Source organism: Oncorhynchus masou, unplaced genomic scaffold, assembly GCF_036934945.1.
Source record: "Oncorhynchus masou masou isolate Uvic2021 unplaced genomic scaffold, UVic_Omas_1.1 unplaced_scaffold_5089, whole genome shotgun sequence".
Taxonomy (NCBI): Eukaryota; Metazoa; Chordata; class Actinopteri; order Salmoniformes; family Salmonidae; genus Oncorhynchus; species Oncorhynchus masou.
The window spans coordinates 2,243-23,797 of NW_027011491.1; the positions used below are offsets into that span (position 1 = coordinate 2,243).

General features: G+C 49.7%; 1 pseudogene; it reads left to right on the forward strand.

The window, feature by feature from the left end:
* The first annotated feature begins 251 nt into the window (after positions 1–251).
* On the forward strand, positions 252–20,459 carry LOC135535748 (ankyrin repeat domain-containing protein 12-like; annotated as a pseudogene).
* The last annotated feature ends 1,096 nt before the right edge of the window (positions 20,460–21,555 follow it).

The following is a 21,555-nucleotide window of genomic DNA, read 5'->3' on the forward strand; positions in this document are numbered from 1 at the left end:
GACACAAGTCATTTTTCCAACAATTGTTTACAGACAGATTATTTCACTTATAATTCACTGTATCACATTTCCAGTGGGTCAGAAGTTTACATACACTAAGTTGACTGTGCCTTTAAACAGCTTGGAAAATTCCAGAAAATGATGTCATGACTTTAGAAGCTTCTGATAGGCTAATTGAGATCATTTGAGAATTGTCGATGTTCTCTTCCTGTGCATTATAGGAGCATGATTATCCCGTAGCTAGTCACGCGGCTAACATAACATGTAGTGTTAATGTTCTCTTCATAACATGTCTTCTGTTGTAGGAGCACGATGAGCGTGCTGGGCCGTAGCTGTCGTAGCTAGTCACACGGTGGGTGGGAGGGGAGGGAGTCCATCCGCACCACCAGCAACACTGCACCATGGCGAAACCCGGGGCCGACAGAGATGGATCCATGGTGGACAAACCGACTGGGACGAAGGTACGTTTATACACACAGCATATATTCGACACCCGCCCGGCACGATCTGGTCGAGAAACAACCCCTCGCTTCTCTTGATCTCTTTTCTAGCCCCTGGGAACAATATATGGTATGAAGATTCTGGGTTAGCAAGTAGTCCATGGTCAGATCTACAAGATGTTAAGCAGAGCATGTGATCGGTCTATGACAACAAAACAAAACAAAAATGGCAGACCAAGAGTCGTCTGTTCTTTAGACCAATCTAAAAAATAACAAAACTTCCATATATAGCCACACACCCTATGTGTTAATAAATCAACTATATGTTGGCTACTGAGCTTGTCTGATGCTTTAAGCACTGGTATTACAGATGAAGACACACAAATTATTAAAGATGGAGCCAGAGATCAATATAGCCTAACGAGAAGACAATATGATTCTACCACTTTGCTCCTGAACTTGCCAGCAATAGGCTACACCTGCAATAGGCTACACCTGCAATAGGCTACACGGGCAGTGGGCTACACCTGCAATAGGCTACACGGGCAGTGGGCTACACGGGCAGTGGGCTACACGGGCAGTGGGCTACACGGGCGGTGGGCTACACGGGCGGTGGGCTACACGGGCGGTGGGCTACACGGGCGGTGGGCTACACGGGCGGTGGGCTACACGGGCGGTGGGCTACACGGGCGGTGGGCTACACGGGCGGTGGGCTACACGGGCTGTGGGCTTCACGGGCGGTGGGCTACACGGGCAGTTGGCTACACGGGCAGTGGGCTACACGGGCAGTAGGCTACACGGGCAGTGGGCTACACGGGCAGTGGGCTACACGGGCAGTGGGCTACACGGGCAGTGGGCTACACGGGCAGTGGGCTACACGGGCAGTGGGCTACACGGGCAGTGGGCTACACGGGCAGTGGGCTACACGGGCAGTGGGCTACACGGGCAGTGGGCTACACCTGCAATAGGCTACACGGGCAGTGGGCTACACCTGCAATAGGCTACACGGGCAGTGGGCTACACCTGCAATGGGCTACACGGGCGGTGGGCTACACGGGCGGTGGGCTACACGGGCGGTGGGCTACACGGGCGGTGGGCTACACGGGCGGTGGGCTACACGGGCGGTGGGCTACACGGGCGGTGGGCTACACGGGCGGTGGGCTACACGGGCGGTGGGCTACACGGGCGGTGGGCTACACGGGCGGTGGGCTACACGGGCAGTGGGCTACACGGGCGGTGGGCTACACGGGCGGTGGGCTACACCTGCAATGGGCTACACGGGCGGTGGGCTACACCTGCAATGGGCTACACGGGCGGTGGGCTACACGGGCGGTGGGCTACACGGGCGGTGGGCTACACGGGCGGTGGGCTACACGGGCGGTGGGCTACACGGGCGGTGGGCTACACGGGCGGTGGGCTACACGGGCGGTGGGCTACACGGGCGGTGGGCTACACGGGCGGTGGGCTACACGGGCGGTGGGCTACACGGGCGGTGGGCTACACGGGCGGTGGGCTACACCGGCGGTGGGCTACACCGGCGGTGGGCGTCGACCCTTTTTTTCCATTTGAAGTGCACAGTTATCTTAGCTGTAATTTTCATATGCCCGTTTTCGTGGAAGCGTTTCATTTCGTTTATAAGTCTTCATATCTCTTCATATCTCAAAATCAATGTCATGTGGTCAATCAACATTATATCTAAATAATAATGATGATACAAAGCCTAAAGATAACTTCCATTGGCAATATGTGAAAATAGGCCCTATGAAACTTAACAAATTAAAACATTGCAGCGTGCAGGTAGAAAATATCCGTATTGTAAAAATAAATACACTTTAAGTCATATTGGCTACACGTGGCCTGTCTGCAACGAACATGAAACATTGTATCAACTTGGTCTGCCCCAAAACTCACGCTAGCAAACTTGCAATATTGTATAAAATATTCTGGGCCCTCATTTTCCAGCCGCAGCTGTAGGATATTTGCGCCAAGGGATACTTTGTAATCAGGTAGGTCTATTTTTCATCCTGGATCAGAGCATGACATTTTCCCCTCTTCCATGCTGAGTGGTTATGGAAAGGGAGAGATAGCTGGAAAGATTTTCCTAATAGGCCACGTTGAGGTTCTATTGTCATTCTCAATGGATTTAAAAACAGACTCTTAGTTTACTTTGCTGTTTGAGGCGAAGAAACCATCACTGTGGAGCTTCTCAAAGTCATGTTGAGTTAAGACGATCAGAAATAGTGTAGTATCACATCCCCATAAGGACACACGGGCTATAATTGATTTTGACCTTTTTTTATATATTAACATTTTCAAGGAGGTTTCCGTTTTTGATAGGGTTATTCTTCCTAAAAACCTTTTTCAGGCTTCCTGAGAAAAATAAACTACGTCCCTGCCCAGACTGGCAAGAGTGGCCTGCAGGGTGTTTAGTGTCCAAATCCAATTGTATATTACATATGCGCCGAATATAACAGGAATACAACCTTACCGTGAAATTCCCAGTGGCTCTGCAAGCACGGAGAGAGGGGTTTCTCAGCTGCAGGCATGTTAATTAAAATACACTCAAATCTTACGGTTTGGTTTCAATATTTCAAAACCAAATGGTAGGTCCAGGTTGTCACGTAAATAGATTGGTGTTGGTTAAATGGTGATTCAAAAAATAAATATTTTATTTACGTTTTTTTATGAATGGAGCTCATTTAGAAAACGGCGGTTTTTATTTATCCCTGAGCGATAAGCGAGATTTCCGACCCTTCAACTCTGCTCACATCCTCTGATATGAAGATATCAGTGGAACTCATCTAGATAAATAAATAAATAATAATAAAGAATAAATGCACCCGCAGACTCCTGACGACAACGGGACAACTCTTTAACTAAGCCACTGAAATTCAATTGTACTGCAGAAATCAGTTTTTTTTCAAACAAACATCATCAATAAGCTATGCTTTAAAACAATTTCACACAAGTTTTAAAATCATTAGTTTTTTTTGTTTACTTTAATGTCTATTATATGGACGGGCAACTAGTTTTTCATCACAAATTTAATGCAAAAACATTCGGCAGAAATATCTTAGTTTTCATCAGATTGAAACAGAAGTGCAACGCTATTTGGCTAGCAGCCACACAAGTTTACTTTTTATTTAATCTATATTTAACCAGGCAAGTCAGTCAAGAACAAATTCTTATTTTCATTGACGGGACGAGGAACAGTGGGTTAACTGCCTGTTCAGGGGCAGAACAACAGATTTGTTTTTTACCTTGTCAGCTCGGAGGATTCGATCTTGCAACCTTCCGGTGACTGGTCCAACGCCTCTAAACCACTAGGCCACTGCCGCCCCGAGTAAAGTAAATTAGCTTACAATGAAAAGCGCAAGTCATTTTTCTGCATGAACGTTGCATGGCCATCAGATTTCTTATGGTTCTCGTTTTGCTTGCCGTTAATCTATATCTACGGGAGAAAAGCAACCGTTGCCTCTTTGCTCTCTGCCATCGGAGAGGAAGAGTGCTGCCGTGTCCTGAAGACGATAGCAAAGATTTCTCATCCCAGTGGGAGATGTGTAACTGAAGCACAACATTTTGTCTGAAGCCGAGCAGAAATTTACAAGAAGAACAGATCTAACACTTTAGATCTCCGTTTACGAAATGCAGTTAGATATTTATTCAGCGGGTTTTTTATTATTTTTTATTTATTTAATTTTTCTACGTGGGGGGGGGAAAAAACACTGAATTCTGTAATGTAACCCCTGTTTCAATTCTCCCCCCCCCAGAGTAAAGATAAGATTTCCCTCTTCACCAAGACTCCGAAGCTTGACCGCAGTGAGTTTCTGGGGGGAAAGGAAGGGAAGCCACCCAAGTCTATCATGAAACGCAAACTGTCCTTCACCGTGAGCCCCCCTCGCAACAAGGAGAGAGAATCAGACACAGGTACCAACATCCCACGTCTCACATGGCTATTTCACACGTGTGTGTGTGTGTGTGTGAGAGAGAGAGAGTGATGGGGTATATTTAACAAACAAACAATTTATAATGTACTTTTGTATTTGACTTGAATACAACAAATAGTGTCTTTTTTAAAGCCCATGTGAGCATCCATGCAGATGCATGATACTATAATACAATCAATCATGTGCTGTACCTTCATAAATAATGGTATATATCTAGTATAAGAGTATATATCTAGTATGAGTGTATATCTAGTATAAGAGTATAGGAATACCTTCAAGGAATACCTAGGATAGGATAAGTAATCCTTCTCACCCCCCCCCCCCTTAAATGATTTAGATGCACTATTGTAAAGTGGCTGTTCCACTGGATGTCAGAAGGTGAATTCACCAATTTGTAAGTCGCTCTGGATAAGAGCGTCTGCTAAATGACTTAAATGTAATATATATCTAGTATATATCTAGTATGAGTCTATATCTAGTATAAGAGTATATATCTATTATATATCTAGTATAAGATTATATATCTAGTATTAGAGTATAAATCGAGCATATATCGAGTGTATATCTAGCATATATCGAGTGTATATCTAGTATAAGAGTGTATACCTAGTATAAGAGACCAACAAACCTGGCTCAGTTCCACCAGCTCTGTCAGGAGGAATGGGCCAGAATTCACCAAACTTATTGTGGGAAGCTTAGGGAAGGCTACCCGAAAAGTTTGACCCAAGTTAAACAATTTAAAGGCAATGCTACCAAACACTAATTGAGTATGTAAACTTCTGACCCACTGGGAATGTGATGAAAGGAATAAAAGCTGAAATAAATCATTCTCTCTACTATTATTCTGACATTTCACATTCTTAAAATAAAGTGGTGATTCTAACTGACCTAAAACGGGGGGATTTTTTTTACTAGGATTAAATGTCAGGAATTGTGAAAAACAAAGTTTAAATGTATTTGGTTTAAGGTGTATGTAAACTTCCCGACTTCAACTGTATGTTCACAGTACTGTTAAGTAAACAACAGCTGCACTGGTCTGGTATGATACATGGTACATTGTTCACAGTAACGTTAAGTAAACAACACGATCTGAAAGTTTGTAGTTTGTAAGGTCGTTGGTTGACTAGAGTGTCGGCTGAATGACTAAAATATGAACGTTATTTTCTTTTATTTATTTAGATTCTGCAGTCAGAATCTGACGCGGGGTTGCCTTGTTCTTCTACAACACCAAGATATTCAGCTTGTTTTCCTTCTACTCAAATCTGGAAGAGCCAGAGCGTTGGACTGAGGCAATAGGAGCACTGCTCATTGCTGGTATAATTAAGCCTTTATCTGATGTAATGGTCTTATACTTTCTGTGTTGAGCTTCCCTGTAACCACACACACACACACACACACACACACACACACAGACACAGACACAGACACAGACACAGACACAGACACACACACACACACATACACATACAGTCCCCTGTATCCAACCAACCCATGGTTTGGATATTGAAACCCCTTATTGCAACTTTGCCAACAACACACACACAGTGCTGCTATTCTTTGAAGTCTATAAACAGTCATTTTCAGTCAGATTCCTGGATCTGAAACAGGTTGAAACTGGAGGTTGAATCTGTAATTACTGTGAATGAAGGAGGGCCCTGGGTAAGGTGGCCTAAACAGGACAAATTTAGGCCCACACACTCGGTGAACCGTTACGCCGTCCCCTGCACGTTTTTAGCTCTGAATACATTTTATACTGAATGTTTTCCCATAATCCCATGGAGTAAGCCCTGTCTCTGACTCTGGCCCTGTCCCTGGTCGTACTCTCCTCCCCATTTTAGCTCAGATGAAATGTATTTGAGTCTACAATGCATTAAAAAAAAAAACTCTTGAGTAGAAGTTTGAGTTGCACTGTAACAATTCCTAATTGTGTTAAAGGAAAAGTATTTTGTTAAATCGTAAGTCAAGTCAAATCCTGGCTTCTGGTTCAAGCTGACGTGATGACTTTATCCACATTTTGTTACGTTACAGCCTTATTCTAAAATGTATTACATAATTTTTTTCCCCCCTCATCAAATCGACACCCAATACAGCACAATGCATCTTGGTTTCATCAGACCAGAGACTCTTGTTTCTCATGATCTGAGAGTCCTTTAGGTGCATTTTGGCAAACTCCAAGCGGGATGTCATGTGCCTTTTACTGAGGAGTGGCTTCTGTCTGGCCACTCTACCATAAAGGCCTGATTGGTGAAGTGCTGCAGAGATGGTTGTCCTTCTGGAAGGTTCTCCCATCTCCACAGAGGAACTCTGGATCTCTGTCAGAGTGACCATCAAGTTTTTGGTCACCTTCCTGACCAAGGCCCTTCTCCCCTGTTTGGCCGGGCGGGCGAACTTTTTCCATTTAAGAATGATGGAGGCCGCTGTGTTCTTGGGGACCTTTTAATGCTGCGTAAATGTTTTGGTACCCTTCCCCAGATCTGTGCCTCCTGTCTCTGAGCTCTACGGACAATTCCTTCGAACTCATGGCTTGGTTTCAAATCAAATATTATTTGTCACAGGCGCCAAATACAACCGTGAATTGCTTATTTTAAAGCACTTAACCAAAAATGCAGTAAAAAAAAAAAAAAAAAGATAACGAAAAATAAATAAAATAAACAAGTTATTCAAGAGTGGCAGTAAAATTAGAATAGCAAGGCTATATACAGGGGGTACCAGTACAGAGTCAATGTGGAGGCTATATACAGGGGGTACCAGTACAGAGTCAATGTGGAGGCTATATACAGGGGGTACCAGTACAGAGTCAATGTGGAGGCTATATACAGGGGGTACCGGTACAGAGTCAATGTGGAGGCTATATACAGGGTCTTACGGTACAGAGTCAATGTGGAGGCTATATGCAGGGGGTACCGGTACAGAGTCAATGTGGAGGCTATATACAGGGTATTACGGTACAGAGTCAATGTGGAGGCTATATACAGGGGGTACCAGTACAGATTCAATGTGGAGGCTATATACAGGGTATTACGGTACAGAGTCAATGTGGAGGCTATATGCAGGGGGTACCGGTACAGAGTCAATGTGGAGGCTATATACAGGGTATTATGGTACAGAGTCAATGTGGAGGCTATATACAGGGGGTACCGGTACAGAGTCAATGTGGAGACTATATACCTGGGGTACCGGTACAGAGTCAATGTGGAGGCTATATACTGGGGGTACCGGTACAGAGTCAATGTGGAGACTATATACCTGGGGTACCGGTACAGAGTCAATGTGGAGGCTATATACAGGGGGTACCGGTACAGAGTCAATGTGGAGGCTATATACAGGGTGTTACGGTACAGAGTCAATGTGGAGGCTATATACAGGGGGTACCGGTACAGAGTCAATGTGGAGGCTATATACATGGGGTACCAGTACAGAGTCAATGTGGAGGCTATATACAGGGGGTACCGGTACAGAGTCAATGTGGAGACTATATACCTGGGGTACCGGTACAGAGTCAATGTGGAGGCTATATACAGGGTGTTACGGTACAGAGTCAATGTGGAGGCTATATACAGGGTGTTACGGTACAGAGTCAATGTGGAGGCTATATACAGGGGGTACCGGTACAGAGTCAATGTGGAGGCTATATACAGGGTATTACGGTACAGAGTCAATGTGGAGGCTATATGCAGGGTATTACGGTACAGAGTCAATGTGGAGGCTATATACAGGGTATTACGGTACAGATTCAATGTGGAGGCTATATACAGGGTATTACGGTACAGAGTCAATGTGGAGGCTATATACAGGGTGTTACGGTACAGAGTCAATGTATATATATATAATATATCCCATTTAGCAGACGCTTTTGTCCAAAGCGACTTACAAGTCGGCTGGGGCCACTACTTTTACATATGGGTGGTCCCAGTGGGAAACGAACCCACGACGCTTGGCGTTGCAAGCGCCATGCTCTACCGACTGAGCCACACAGGACACAATGTGGAGGCTATATACAGGGTGTTACGGTACAGAGTCAATGTGGAGGCTATATACAGGGTATTACGGTACAGAGTCAATGTGGAGGCTATATGCAGGGGGTACCGGTACAGAGTCAATGTGGAGACTATATACAGGGGGTACCGGTACAGAGTCAATGTGGAGGCTATATACAGGGTGTTACGGTACAGAGTCAATGTGGAGGCTATATACAGGGTATTATGGTACAGAGTCAATGTGGAGGCTATATGCAGGGGGTACCGGTACAGAGTCAATGTGGAGACTATATACAGGGGTACCGGTACAGAGTCAATGTGGAGGCTATATACAGGGGGTACCGGTACAGAGTCAATGTGGAGGCTATAAACAGGGGGTACCGGTACAGAGTCAATGTGGAGGCTATATACATGGGGTACCAGTACAGAGTCAACGTGGAGGCTATATACAGGGGGTACCGGTACAGAGTCAATGTGGAGGCTATATACATGGGGTACCAGTACAGAGTCAATGTGGAGGCTATATACAGGGTGTTACGGTACAGAGTCAATGTGGAGGCTATATACAGGGTGTTACGGTACAGAGTCAATGTGGAGGCTATATACAGGGGGTACCGGTACAGAGTCAATGTGGAGGCTATATACAGGGGGTACCAGTACAGAGTCAATGTGGAGGCTATATACAGGGTGTTACTGTACAGAGTCAATGTGGAGGCTATATACAGGGGGTACCAGTACAGAGTCAATGTGGAGGCTATATACAGGGTGTTACGGTACAGAGTCAATGTGGAGGCTATATACAGGGGGTACCGGTACAGAGTCAATGTGGAGGCTATATACATGGGGTACCAGTACAGAGTCAATGTGGAGGCTATATACAGGGGGTACCGGGTAATAGAGTCAATGTGGAGGCTATATACAGGGGGTACCAGTACAGAGTCAATGTGGAGGCTATATACAGGGGGTACCGGTACAGAGTCAATGTGGAGGCTATATACAGGGTGTTACGGTACAGAGTCAATGTGCGGGGGCACCGGTTAGTCGAGGTAATGGAGGTAATATGAACATGTAGGTAGAGTTATTAATGTCACTATGTATAGATGATAACAACGGGGGAGAGAGTAGCAGCGGTGTAAAATGTGGAGGTGGGGGGTGGGGGCAATGCAAATAGTCTGGGTAGCCATTTGATTAGCTGTTCAGCAGTCTGACTAGGGTGGCTGGAGTCTTTGACAATTTTTATCGCCTCCCTCTGACACTGAGAGGTCCTGGATGGCAGAAAGCTTGGCCCCAGTGATGTACTGGGCCATTCGCACTCTCCTCTGTCGTGCCTTGCGGTCGGAGGCCGAGCAGTTGCCATACCAGGCAACTGGTCAGGATGCTCTCGATGGTGCTGTAGAACCTTTTGAGGATCTCAGGACCCATGCCAAATCTTTTCAGCTCCTGAGGGGGAATAGGCTCTGCTGTGCCCTCTTCACGACTGTCTTGGTGTGTTTGGACCATGATAGTTTGTTGGTGATGTGGACACCAAGGAACTTGAAGCTCTCAACCTGCTCCACTACAGCCCCGTTGATGAGAATGGGGGCGTGCTGAGTCCTTCTTTTCCTGTAGTCCACAATCATCTCTTGATCTGTCTTGATCACGTTGAGAGAGAGGTTGTTGTCCTGGCACCACACGGCCAGGTCTCTGACCACCTCCCTATAGGCTGTCTCGTTGTTGTTGGTGATCATGTTGTGTCGTCGGCAAACTTAATGATGGTGTTGGAGTTGTGCCATGCAGTCATGAGTGAACAGGGTGAGGAGGCTGAGCACGCACCCCTGAGGAGCCCCCATGTTGAGGATCAGCGTGGCAGATGTGTTGCTACCTACCCTCACCACCTGGGGGCGGCCCGTCAGGAAGTCCAGGATCCAGTTGCAGAGGGAGGGATTCAGTCCCACGTTCCCTAGTTTGGAGGGGACTATGCTGTTGAACGCTGAGCTGTAGTCAATGAATAGCATTCTCACGTAGGTGTTCCTTTTGTACAGGTGAGAAAGGGCAGTGTGGAGTGCAATAGAGATTGCATCATCTGTGGATCTGTTGGGGCGGTATGCAAATTGGAGTGGGTCTAGGGTTTCTGGGATAATGGTATTGAGGTGAGCCTTGAGGTGGGCCATGACCAGCCTTTCAAAGCACTTCATGTCTACGGATGTGAGTTCTACGGGTCTGTAGTCATTTAGGCAGGTTACCTTATTGTTCTTGGACACAGGGTGGTCTGCTTGAAACATGTTGGTATGACAGACTCAATCGGGGAGAAATTGAAAATGTCAGTGAAGACACCTGCCAGTTGGTCGGAGTTTCTAGGTCACATCTTGACGTGAGCGTCTGAATTGAACAGCCTACAACGGAGGAGCTAGTTGTGTGCTTTTGGGTAGTGAAGGAAAGCAACATCCCACTCCACCCTGGACCTTCAGTCTTCTATAATGACTCATATGTTTTGAGATGTGTGAATGAGCGTGTGTGTGTGTGTGTGTGTGTGTGAGAGAGCGGCGTGCATTAATGCGTTGCTTTCCCCCTGCTCTCTCTCCTCTCCCTCCCTCCTCCTCATCTCCCCTTCTCTTCCCTCTCTCCCTTCCTCTTTCCTCCATTCCTCTTCCCTCACTTCCCTCCCTCCCTTCCTCTTACCCCCCTGCCCCGTGTCTCTGCTTTGCCCAGTAGATGAGTCAGACCCAGGCCAGTCCACTGAGTCCTGGGGAGAGTCTGAGGGAGGTTAGTGACTCCCTGCAGGATGTGTTTAGCAGGTAACTGTCACTGCAGCCTGGGTCCTCGAGTCTACGCTATGCTGCTATGAAGTTAACACACACACACACATGCACATATATACATACATGTGTTGTGTGTAGGTGTGTAGGTGTCTTGTAGTAACTGCAGCAACTCCATGTCTTGTACCCAACACCCTCTGCCATGCTGTAAACACACACACGTGCAGTGGCCTTATAGTTACCCTTGCATGCTACTATGCGGTCTTCCTACACTGTTATGTTAGTCTAATCCCAGTCTTCCTACCTTGTTATGTTAGTCTAATCCCAGTCTTCCTACCTTGTTATGTTAGTCTAATCCCAGTCTTCCTACCCTGTTTGGTTAGTCTAATCCCAGTCTTCATATCCTGTTATGTTTGTCCCAAGTCTTCCTACCCTGTTAGGTTAGTCTAATTCCAGTCTTCCTACACTGTTATGTTAGTCTAATTCCAGTCTTCCAGCCCTGTTAGGTTAGTCTAATCCCCGTCTTTCAGCCCTGTTATGGTAGTCTAATCCCCATCTTCCTACCCTGTTAGTCTAATCCCCGTTTTACTACCCTGTTAGTCTACTCCCCGTTTTACTACCCTGTTAGTCTAATCCCCGTTTTACTACCCTGTTAGTCTACTCCCCGTTTTACTACCCTGTTAGTCTACTCCCCGTTTTACTACCCTGTTAGTCTAATCCCCGTTTTACTACCCTGTTAGTCTAATCCCATCTTCCTACCTTGTTAGGTTAGTCTAATCCCCCAGTCTTTCAGCCCTGTTAGTCTACTCCCCGTTTTACTACCCTGTTAGTCTACTCCCCGTTTTACTACCCTGTTAGTCTACTCCCCGTTTTACTACCCTGTTAGTCTAATCCCCGTTTTACTACCCTGTTAGTCTAATCCCATCTTCCTACCTTGTTAGGTTAGTCTAATCCCAGTCTTTCAGCCCTGTTAGTCTAATCCCCGTTTTACTACCCTGTTAGTCTAATCCCCGTTTTACTACCCTGTTAGTCTAATCCCCGTTTTACTACCCTGTTAGTCTAATCCCCGTCTTCCTACCCTGTTAGTCTAATCCCCGTCTTCCTACCCTGTTAGTCTAATCCCATCTTCCTACCTTGTTAGGTTAGTCTAATCCCAGTCTTTCAGCCCTGTTAGTCTAATCCCCGTCTTCCTACCCTGTTAGTCTAATCCCCGTTTTACTACCCTGTTAGTCTAATCCCCGTTTTACTACCCTGTTAGTCTAATCCCCGTCTTCCTACCCTGTTAGTCTAATCCCAGTCTTCCTACCTTGTTATGTTAGTCTAATCCCGTCTTCCTACCTTGTTATGTTAGTCTAATCCCGTTTTCCTACCCTGTTAGTCTAATCCCAGTCTCCCAGGGCTGATATGTTAGTCTAATCCCAGTCTTCCTACACTGTTATGTTAGTCTAATCCCTGTACTCCTACCCTGCAATGTTACACTCTAAACACTGTCTGCCTGCTCTCTAGAGCTCGCCAGCTCACCTCACGCATGTCTGTATGTTGGCTTGATGGTGTTATGAGTGACGCGTTGGTTATACCAACCTTACACACTGTGCTGGCCCCCCTTTAAGAACGCTGTGCTCGCTAACTTTTTTTTGGGGGGGTGGTCGAGAGGTACGGTGCAAAAGATGGGGTGGGGGGGGGGGGGGCACTTCATCCCCTAATTGCATTACCCTTGTTGTTGATCATCTTGGATGTATCCCAAATGGCACTCTGTCTCCTATATAGTGTGCTCTTTTTGACTCGGGTCCATAGACTATGCTATATAGGGAATAAGATGCATTTTGGGATTCACACCCTGCTCATTTGGCAGAATTGGAGGTGTGTGGTTTTTTTGGGGGGGGTTTCTAAGTCTAACCCTGTCTCTTGTCCTACCTCTTGTTTGTAGATAAAGATGGTCCGGATAAGAAGAAAGTCAAGAAGGAGTCTGGGGGGGGTAAGAAGGCCCCGGTTAATCTCCTGTTTGGCTACCCGCTGTCGGAGCGCAAGCAGATGGCCCTCCTGATGCAGATGACGGCCAGGGACAACAGCCCAGGTTATAACACATTCATCCCCTGTCTCCTCCTACCCCCCCCCCTCTCTCTCTCTCTTACCCAGGTTAGAACACATTTATCCCCTGTCTCCTCCTACCCCCCCTCTCTCTCTCTCTTACCCAGGTTAGAACACATTCATCCCCTGTCTCCTCCTACCCCCCCTCTCTCTCTCTCTCTCTCTCTTACCCAGGTTAGTCAGAACACATTCATCCCTGTCTCCTCCTACCCCCTCTCTCTCTCTCTTACCCAGGTTAGTCAGAACACATTAATCCCTGTCTCTCTCTCTACCCAGGTTAGTCAGAACACATTCATCCCCTGTCTCCTCCTACCCCTGTCTCCTCCTACCCCCCTCTCTCTCTTTACCCAGGTTAGTTAGAACACATTCATCCCCTGTCTCCTCCTACCCCCCCCCTTTCTCTCTCTCTTACCCAGGTTAGTCAGAACACATTCATCCCCTGTCTCCCCTCCTACCCCCCCCTCTCTCTCTTTACCCAGGTTAGTCAGAACACATTCATCCCCTGTCTCCTCCTACCCCCCTCTCTCTCTCTTACCCAGGTTAGAACACATTCATCCCCTGTCTCCTCCTACCCCTGTCTCCTCCTACCCCCCTCCCTCTCTCTCTTACCCAGGTTAGTCAGAACACATTCATCCCTGTCTCCTCCTACCCCCCTCTCTCTCTCTCTTTACCCAGGTTAGTCAGAACACATTCATCCCCTATCTCCTCCCTAACCCCCCTCTCTCTCTCTCTCTCTCTTTACCCAGGTTAGTCAGAACACATTCATCCCCTGTCTCTCTCTCCTCTCTCTCTCTCTCTCTTACCCAGGTTAGTCAGAACACATTTATCCCCTGTCTCTCTCTCCCTCTCTCTCTCTCTCTTACCCAGGTTAGTCAGAACACATTTATCCCCTGTCTCTCTCTCCCTCTCTCTCTCTCTCTCTTACCCAGGTTAGTCAGAACACATTTATCCCCTGTCTCTCTCTCCCTCTCTCTCTCTCTCTTACCCAGGTTAGTCAGAACACATTCATCCCCTGTCTCCTCCTACCCCTGTCTCCTCCTACCCCCCCTCCCTCTCTCTCTCTCTCTTACCCAGGTTAGTCAGAACACATTCATGCCCTGTCTCCTCTTCCTCTCATATCCTCTTAGAGATGTGGATGGTTAATATATTTATCAGGATTCAGTCATAATGACAAACAACGGCCTTGTTGATAACGGACCTCCCGGTACAACGGCCTTGTTGATAACGGACCTCCCGGTACAACGGCCTTGTTGATAACGGACCTCCCGGTACAACGGCCTTGTTGATAACGGACCTCCCGGTACAGCGGCCTTGTTGATAACGGACCTCCGGTACAACGGCCTTGTTGATAACGGACCTCCCGGTACAGCGGCCTTGTTGATAACGGACTTCCGGTACAGCGGCCTTGTTGATAACGGACCTCCCGGTACAACGGCCTTGTTGATAACGGACCTCCCGGTACAACGGCCTTGTTGATAACGGACCTCCCGGTACAGCGGCCTTGTTGATAACGGACCTCCCGGTACAGCGGCCTTGTTGATAACGGACCTCCCGGTACAGCGGCCTTGTTGATAACGGACCTCCCGGTACAGCGGCCTTGTTGATAACGGACCTCCCGGTACAGCGGCCTTGTTGATAACGACCTCCCGGTACAACGGCCTTGTTGATAACGGACCTCCCGGTACAACGGCCTTGTTGATAACGGACCTCCCGGTACAACGGCCTTGTTGATAACGGGACCTCCCGGTACAACGGCCTTGTTGATAACGGACCTCCCGGGTACAGCGGCCTTGTTGATAACGGACCTACCGGTACAGCGGCCTTGTTGATAACGGACCTCCCGGTACAGCGGCCTTGTTGATAACGGACCTCCCGGTACAGCGGCCTTGTTGATAACGGACCTCCCGGTACAGCGGCCTTGTTGATAACGGACCTCCCGGTACAGCGGCCTTGTTGATAACGGACCTCCCGGTACAGCGGCCTTGTTGATAACGGACCTCCCGGTACACAGCGGCCTTGTTGATAACGGACCTCCCGGTACAGCGGCCTTGTTGATAACGGACCTCCCCTGGTACAACGGCCTTGTTGATAACGGACCTCCCGGTACAACGGCCTTGTTGATAACGGGCCTCCCTGTTATCAGATTTAAAAAATAAACACTTCCTCTGAGTTATTTCTCTCCCCCCCTCCCCCTCAGACCTCGACCCCTAGCCACCCGTCCCAGGCACCCCGGTGCAGAAGAAAGTCCCCAGCAGCACGGCCTCCAGAGCGAGGGACAAGGTGAACAAGAGGAACGAGCGTGGCGAGACGCCGCTACACATGGCCGCCATACGAGGATGCCAAACATGTCAAGGAGATAATCAGCCTGGGGGCTGATGTCAACGTCAAAGACTTCGCAGGTAAAGGAACACCTGACCAATCGTTGTAAACTAGAAAGATCAGAGTAACTTTTTAAATATGTACATACACATTTTAATCATTGACCAGGCACTTTTATCCAAAGTGGCTTTGCTTATAACACCTAAACCCACACACACACATTTCACCTTACCGTGGAATGCTTACTTACAAGCCTTAACCAACAGTGCATTTCAAGAAAAATTATTTGAGAAAAGATTTAAATGAATAAATATAAAAAATAACACAAGAAATTGACGTACCAATAACGAGGCTATATGCAGGGGGGGGGGGGGGGGTCATTTACCAGGTGCTCTTATCCAGAATGGCTTGCTATAATGCTTAAACCCACATTCTCACTCCTCTCCCCGTGGACCCATAAGGCTGCAACTCATTAGGCGCTGAACTGTTACAGTTTCCCCTTCGAAAGACAATTTCTTTCTTCCATCAGGCTGGACCCCTCTTCACGAGGCATGTAACCTTGGTTACTACGACGTGGCCAAGGTTCTGATCGCGGCCGGCGCAGAAGTCAACACCCAGGGTCTGGACGATGACACGCCGCTCCACGATGCCTCCAGTAGTGGACATACAGACGTAGGTTGACCTCCTTGACCTGGCCTGGCCTGACCTCCCTGGCCTGACCTCCCTGACCAGGCCTGGCCTGACCTCCCTGGCCTGACCTGGCCTGACCTCCCTGGCCTGACCTCCCTGGCCTGACCTCCCTGGCCTGACCTGTCCTGACCTCCCTGGCCTGGCCTGACCTCCCTGGCCTGGCCTGACCTCCCTGGCCTGACCTGACCTCCCTGACCTGACCTCCCCGGCCTGACCTGGCCTGACCTCCCCGGCCTGACCTGACCTGAGCTCCCGGCCTGACCTGGCCTGACCTCCTAACCTGGCCTGGCCTAACCTGACCTCCCTGGCCTGGCCTGGCCTGACCTCCCTGGCCTGACCTCCCTGGCCTGGCCTGACCCCTGGCCTGGCCTGACCTCCTGGCCTGGCCTGACCTCCCCGGCCTGGCCTGACCTCCCCGGCCTGGCCTGAGCTCCCCGGCCTGACCTGACCTGAGCTCCCGGCCTGACCTGGCCTGACCTCCCGGCCTGGCCTGACCCCCACGGCCTGGCCTGACCTCCCCGGCCTGGCCTGACCTCCCCCAGCCTGGCCTGACCTCCCCGGCCTGGCCTGACCTCCCCGGCCTGGCCTGACCTCTCCCGGCCTGGCCTGACCTCTCCCGGCCTGGCCTGACCTCCCCGGCCTGGCCTGACCTCCCCGGCTGGCCTGACCTCCCCCGGCCTGGCCTGACCTCCCCCGGCCTGGCCTGGCCTGACCTCCCTGGCCTGGCCTGACCGGCCTGGCCTGGCCTGACCTCCCTGGCCTGGCCTGACCGGCCTGACCGACCTGACCTGACCTCACTGGCCTGACCTCCCCGGCCTGGCCTGACCTCCCCGGCCTGACCTGACCTCCCTGGCCTGGCCTCCCTGACCTGGCCTGACCTCCCTGACCTGACCTCCCAGTGTACCGCCGCTGGTTCTCTTAACATGGGAGTACTGCTTAGATTGAAACTTACTTACCCTTTTTATTGACTTTATTCAGGAATTATCTGGGATCCTTGAGCTCTTGGAGATAAGAGACGATTTACATTTTTTTTTTGTACTTTTTTTTTTAAATTTACACTGACATAAATATTCACAAAGATGAACAAACTGGACCTTGAGAGCGAGAAACACCTCTCCTATCCCCCGAGAGAGAGAGGGTCACCTGTCCTATCCCCCGAGAGAGAGGTTCACCTGTCCTATCCCCCGAGAGAGAGAGAAACACCTGTCCTATCCCCCGAGAGAGAGAATCACCTGTCCTATCCCCCGAGAGAGAGGTTCACCTGTCCTATCCCCCGAGAGAGAGAGAAACACCTCTCCTATCCCCCGAGAGAGAGGGAGGATCACCTGTCTTATCCCCCGAGAATGAGAGAAAGTCACCTGTCCTATCCCCCGAGAGAGAGGTTCACCTGTCCTATCCCCCGAGAGAGAGAGAAACACCTGTCCTATCCCCCGAGAGAGAGAGATAATCACCTGTCCTATCCCCCGAGAGAGAGAGATAATCACCTGTCCTATCCCCCGAGAGAGAGAGATAATCACCTGTCCTATCCCCCGAGAGAGAGAATCACCTGTCCTATCCCCCGAGAGAGAGGATCACCTGTCCTATCCCCTGAGAGAGAGAGATAATCACCTGTCTTATCCCCCGAGAGATAGATAAACACCTGTCCTATCCCCCGAGAGAGAGAGGGTCACCTGTCCTATCCCCCGAGAGAGAGAGAGATTATCCCCCAAGAGAGAGGGTCACCTGTCCTATCCCCCAAGAGAGAGAGATATAATCACCTGTCCTATCCCCCGATCGAGAGAGTCACCTGTCCTATCCCCGAGAGAGAGATATAATCACCTGTCCTATCCCCCGAGAGAGAGATAAACACCTGTCCTATCCCCCAAGAGAGAGATAATCACCTGTCCTATCCCCCGAGAGAGAGATAATCACCTGTCCTATCCCCCAGAGAGATAATAACCTGTCCTATCCCCCAGAGAGATAATAACCTGTCCTATCCCCCAGAGATAATAACCTGTCCTATCCCCCGAGAGAGGGATCCACCTGTCCTATCCCCGAGAGAGAGAGGATCACCTGTCCTATCCCCCCCGAGAGAGGGATCACCTGTCCTATCCCCGAGAGAGAGAAGACCACCTATCCTATCCCCCGAGAGAGAGTTGATCACCTGTCCTATCCCCCAAGAGAGAGATGATCACCTGTCCTATCCCCCGAGAGAGAGAGAGGGTCACCTGTCCTATCCCCCGAGAGAGAGAGAAGGTCACCTGTCCTATCCCCCGAGAGAGAGAGAGGATCACCTGTCCTATCCCCCGAGAGAGAGGGTCACCTGTCCTATCCCCCGAGAGAGAGAGAAACACCTGTCCTATCCCCCGAGAGAGCGAGATAATCACCTGTCCTATCCCCCAAGAGAGATAAGCACCTGTCCTATCCCCCAAGAGAGAGAGGGTCACCTGTCCTATCCCCCGAGAGAGAGTCACCTGTCCTATCCCCCAAGAGAGAGAGAGAAACACCTGTCCTATCCCCCGAGAGAGAGAGGGTCACATGTCCTATCCCCCGAGAGAGAGGTTCACCTGTCCTATCCCCCGAGAGAGAAGACATAATCACCTGTCCTATCCCCCAAGAGAGATAAGCACCTGTCCTATCCCCCAAGAGAGAGGGTCACCTGTCCTATCCCCCGAGAGAGAGAGGGTCACCTGTCCTATCCCCCAAGAGAGAGAGGGTCACCTGTCCTATCCCCCAAGAGAGAGAGGGTCACCTGTCCTATCCCCCAAGAGAGAGAGGGTCACCTGTCCTATCCCCCAAGAGAGAGAGGGTCACCTGTCCTATCCCCCGAGAGAGAGAGAGATAATCACCTGTCCTATCCCCCTAGAGAGATGATCACCTGTCCTATCCCCCGAGAGAGAGTCACCTGTCCTATCCCCGAGAGAGAGGGTCACCTGTCCTGTCACCTGTCCTATCCCCCAAGAGAGATAATCACCTGTCCTATCCCCCGAGAGAGTCACCTGTCCTATCCCCCGAGAGAGAGAGTCACCTGTCCTATCCCCCGAGAGAGAGTCACCTGTCCTATCCCCCGAGAGAGAGAGTCACCTGTCCTATCCCCCGAGAGAGAGAGATAATCACCTGTCCTATCCCCCGATCGAGAGAGTCACCTGTCCTATCCCCCGAGAGAGAGATGATCACCTGTCCTATCCCCCGAGAGAGAGATAATCACCTGTCCTATCCCCCGAGAGAGGAGATTAGCACCTGTCCTATCCCCCGAGAGAGAAGAGATAATCACCTGTCCTATCCCCCAAGAGAGAGAGGGCCACCTGTCCTATCCCCGAGAGAGAGGATCACCTGTCCTCATCCCCCGAGAGAGAGAGATAATTCACCTGTCCTATCCCCCAAGAGAGATAAGCACCTGTCCTATCTCAAGAGAGAGAGGGTCACTGGCCCATCCCGAGAGAGCCACTGTCCTATCCCCGAGAGAGATGATCGCCTGTCCCTATCCCCGAGAGAGAGTCACCTGTCCTATCCCCCAGAGAGAGTCACCTGTCTATCCCCCGAGAGAGGTCACCTGTCCTATCCCCCGAGAGAGAGAGCCTGTCCCTATCCCGAGAGAGAGGTCACCTGTCCTATCCCCGAGAGGGGTCACCTGTCCTATCCCCTGAGAGAGAGATAATCACCTGCCCTATCCCCGAGAGAGATAATCACCTGTCCTATCCCCTGAGAGAGAGATAATCACCTGTCCTATCCCCCAAGAGAGGGTCACCTGACCTATCCCGGAGAGAGAGAGGGTTACTGTCCTATCCCCGAGAGAGATGATCACCTGTCCCATCCCCGAGAGAGATGATCACCTGTCTATCCCCGAGAGAGATGATCACCTGTCCTATCCCAGAGAGAGAAGAGATAATCACCTGTCCCATCCCCAGACAGATGATACCTGTCCTATCCCGAGAGAAGAGATAATCACCTGTCCCATCCCCCATGAGAGATGATCACCTGTCCTATCCCCAAGAGAGAGGATTACCTGTCCCATCCCCTTAAGAGAGAGGCCTACCTGTCCCATCCCCTGAGATATGTTCACCCGTCCCATCTCTTGAGAGATGACCATCATCCTGTCCCCTGAGAGATATGCTCACCTGTCCTATCCCCTTCGTACAGATTGTGAAGCTGCTGCTGAGAGCATGGAGGCAATGTCTTCCAGGCCAACAAGAGAGGGATGCCTGTGGACAGACGCTGATTCCTACGAGCTGAGCCTCCAAAGGGGAGAGGTGCCCCCTCTCAGACCCAGAGGACAGCTCTCAGGTAGGGGCAGGTCCCAGAGACAGCTCCTTGCTAGGGTGTCCTATAGATGACAGTCTTTCAGGTAGGGCCCCAGAGGATAGCTCTCGTTAGTGTCCTATAGAGGACAGCTCCTCAGGTAGGGTGTCCTGTAGAGGACAGCTCCTCGGTTAGGGTGTCCTATAGAGGACAGCTCCTCAGGTAGGGTGTCCTGTAGAGGACAGCTCCTCGGTTAGGGTGTCCCGTAGAGGACAGCTCCTCGGTTAGGGTGTCCCGTAGAGGACAGCTCCTCGGTTAGGGTGTCCCGTAGAGGACAGCTCCTCGGTTAGGGTGTCCCGTAGAGGACAGCTCCTCGGTTAGGGTGTCCCGTAGAGGACAGCTCCTCGGTTAGGGTGTTCCGTAGAGGACAGCTCCTCGGTTAGGGTGTCCTGTAGAGGATGAGTTTTTTTTGACGACTTTCGAGTTGTAAGACATGTATAAAAGCAACAGATACCATTAATAAGAAGGGGCTAGAAACGTCTTATATGGTGAGCTACCGAGTAGCGAGGACAGGCAAGCCCCAAACTATTGTGGAGGACTTCATTTGTTGTTGTTATTTGTGCCCTGGTCCTATAAGAGCTCTTTGTCACTTCCCACGAGCCGGGTCGTGACAAAAACTTATTAAACACACATTCTTCTGTTTAATACATGTTGGTTAGAGTGTAGGGTCCGCAGGTAGCCTAGTGGTTAGAGTGTTGGGGTGGCAGGTAGCCTAGTGGTTAGAGTGTAGAGGCGGCAGGTAGCCTAGTGGTTAGAGTGTTGGGGTGGCAGGTAGCCTAGTGGTTAGAGTGTTGGGGTGGCAGGTAGCCTAGTGGTTAGAGTGTAGAGGCGGCAGGTAGCCTAGTGGTTAGAGTGTTGGGGTGGCAGGTAGCCTAGTGGTTAGAGTGTAGAGGAGGCAGGTAGCCTAGTGGTTAGAGTGTAGAGGAGGCTGGTAGCCTAGTGGTTAGAGTGTAGAGGAGACAGGTAGCCTAGTGGTTAGAGTGTTGGGGTGGCAGGTAGCCTAGTGGTTAGAGTGTAGAGGTGGCAGGTAGCCTAGTGGTTAGAGTGTTGGGGTGGCAGGTAGCCTAGTAGTTAGAGTGTA